Source organism: Papaver somniferum, chromosome 2 (assembly GCF_003573695.1).
Source record: "Papaver somniferum cultivar HN1 chromosome 2, ASM357369v1, whole genome shotgun sequence".
Classification (NCBI taxonomy): domain Eukaryota; kingdom Viridiplantae; phylum Streptophyta; class Magnoliopsida; order Ranunculales; family Papaveraceae; genus Papaver; species Papaver somniferum.
In genome coordinates, this window is record NC_039359.1 from 129,590,348 (window position 1) to 129,593,661 (window position 3,314).

The following is a 3,314-nucleotide window of genomic DNA, read 5'->3' on the forward strand; positions in this document are numbered from 1 at the left end:
ACCTGAGTATCTAAATCTTGTTTGATTCTTGATTTATCACTTGAACAAGATAGATAGAAATTACAAAGTTCTCTTCGTCTCAGCTTTGTGATTCTGCAAGTTTTATACTTGTGAGGTGAATAATAATCTAGGTTGCACTTCGGGATGCGTAAGTCCGTATTTTGAGGATAGCTAGACTTTTGTCGAACTGCTATCGATTTCTATCACCTTGGTCCTACGTTTGATTTGATCACCTGTTTTGATCGTAAATCAGGAAATTAATTATATAGGCTTAATATGTGAGAGGCAGATTTGGTTTAAAGTTTTCAATTGATTTGAATAAACTGACGTCATCTAAGGGAATCAATTGCACGGAGTCCTGCTGGGATTCAAGAGGTGTAAGGAGCGCGAATGTACCTGAATCGGTGTGAGACTGAGTTCGTGCTCAACTACATTCTAGACCGAAGTTAATTGGTAGTAGGCTAGTGTCTGTAGTGGCTTAATACAGTTTGGTGTTCATCTCCCGAGGTTTTTCTGCATTTGCGGTTTCCTCGTTAACAAAATTTTTGGTGTCGGGTGTTATTTCTTTTTCCGCATTATATTGTTTATCTTTATAATTGAAATATCACAGGTTTTGCGTTGATCAATTAAAGTAGATACGTCCGACCTATTTTGTTGGATATGACTTGATTGATCCTTGGACATTGGTCTTCGGTACCATCCAAGAAATCTCTTTGTCATTGGGTTCATGGATTCAATTATGTAAACGTTTTAATCGCAAGAGAGATAGATATATATCTCTAGACACTTTCCTTGATTGAGTTGTAACTCTCGGAGTTGTGTTGAGTTTTTCCATACATATTTCCTACAAAAAGTTGGTGGTGTATTTTGGTATCCCTAGTGTTTTCAGTTTGCATTTTCTCAACTGGGATTATTTCTGCCAACCGAAAACTGGACGAGAATTGGGGATAAGAAATATGGAAATGGTTAACAAATCCCTTGTGGTGAAACTAGCTTGGTGATCATCACAGAAAGAGATTCAATCTGGGTAAGATTATTAACTTGCAAGTACCTAAAGAATTCATCGTTCTGGGAGTGCAATCGCCCAAAGAAAGCAACTAGAACCTGGGATAACATTCTAAGAGTTATAGATCTGTTGAGTCGGGGTGCTTGTTGGAGTGTGGGAAATGTTGAATGCATTAATCCGTTGTCGGATCCTTGGATACCAAAACTCCCTCAATTCAAGCCAATTTCTACTCCTAATCAACAAAATATATCCAAGGTCAGGGAGCTTATAAGCGAGGATGTCAAGGCTTGGAATGTTGACAAGCTAAGGAACTCCTTCACAGGTCTTGAAGTTGAAGGAATTATGTCCATACATATTTCACAAAGCTATTGTGAGGACCGTTTGATTTGGACCCATACACCAACAGGTATATTTACTGTCGAATCTGTTTATAAACTTTTCCAATCTGATATGGGTTCTACTTCTTCTTTACCAAATAAACTTCCTTGGAAAACATTTGGAAAACAAGGGGATTAAGCCCGAGGATATTGCACTTTATATGGAGACTAATGAGAGGAGCTTTATGTTGGATAAACTTCAACATTAAGCCTAATATAATCTCTAACAAGTTGGTTAGGATAAGAAAAGGCAATTGATGTAATCCTAAGGAAATTAGAAGTCATCTATTTCTAAGAAAAGGAAAGACATGTAATAAGGTAATAGGACTAGGAAAAGGAATTCATAGTTCTATATATATACACGATCACCAAAGTTGTGGTTGATCATATGAGCAAGATTAGAGCTTGTGTTTAGTTTTGAGAGATTTTCTAAAAATCAATAAAGAGAGTTGTCTTTATATAAGCTAAGTTTCATCTTGCAGTTGCCATTAATTGGTATCAGAGCTTGTTTCTGAGCCATGGAAAACGAAACCACCATTGTGGGTGCAAAACAATTCATGCCACCATCAATACAAGTTCCAATCCTCAACGCCACAAACTACACAGTATGGGCCATGAGAATGAAGGTACTGAAGAAAATCTACAAAGTTTGGGAAACAATTGATCCTGGTACATTGGACCCAGACAAAAAAAATGTTGCCATTGGATTAATCTTTCAAGCAATACCAGAATGTCTTGTTCTACAAGTTGGTGAACATGAAACTTCAAAGAAAATTTGGGATGCAATAAAGGCACGTAATCTCGGAGCTGATCGAGTTAAAGAAGCCCGTCTGCAAACCTTAATGTCTGAATTTGAAAGAGTGAAGATGAAAGACACTGATACTATTGATAGCTTTGCAGGAAAGCTATCAGAGATAGCCTCAAAAGCTGCGTCACTTGGACAATCCATTGATGAAGATAAACTGGTAAAGAAGTTTCTCAATAGTTTACCAAGATCCAAGTATATTCATATCATAGCTTCTCTCGAACAAGTCTTAGATATAAAGAAGACTATCTATGAAGATATAATTGGAAGATTGAAAGCATATGAAGAGAGAATCCTTGATGAAGAAAACAATGGAGAAACTCAAGGAAAACTTTTGTACATAAACTCTTACCAACAAAACTCTGCGACAAGAGGAAGAGGTCGTGGAAGAGGTGGTAGAGGAAACATAGGTCGAGGAAGGGGAGGAAGGTTTAACTCACAAGATAGAACAACAAGTCAGAATGATCAAAACCAAGGGAAATAAAAGAAGGATAGATCAAACATTATTTGTTACAGATGTGATAAACCAGGACACCTCTCCTCTGTATGCCCTGAAAGAATACAAAAGATGGAAGAAATAAACAAGGATGAAACAAGGGAAGCAGATACAGCTCTTTTCATGCACGAAGTTGTATTCTTAAACGAAGGGAAACTAATACCAAAGAACTACGAATCAAAGGATGGAGAAGAATGAATCTGGTATTTAGATAATGGAGCCAGCAATCACATGACTGGTAAGAGACACTACTTTTCTGAACTCAATGAGAAAATCAAAGGACAAGTGAAGTTTGGGGATGGATCTTCTGTAGAAATTGAAGGGAAAGGATCAATTCTATTTCAGAGCAAGACCGGAGAACAGAAGTTTGTCACAAACATCTACTTCATCCCAAACTTACAAAGCAACATTCTAAGTTTAGGACAAGCTACAGAAGTTGGATATGATGTTAGAATGCGACAAGATTATCTAACAGTTCATGACCCAAGTGGAAGACTTTTAGTTAGAGTCTCACGCTCACAGAATAGACTCTACAAGATAAGTCTCATGATTGGAAGGCCATTGTGTCTGAATATGAGACTGGAAGATCAGACATGGAAGTGGCACGCAAGGTTAGGACACATAAGTTTC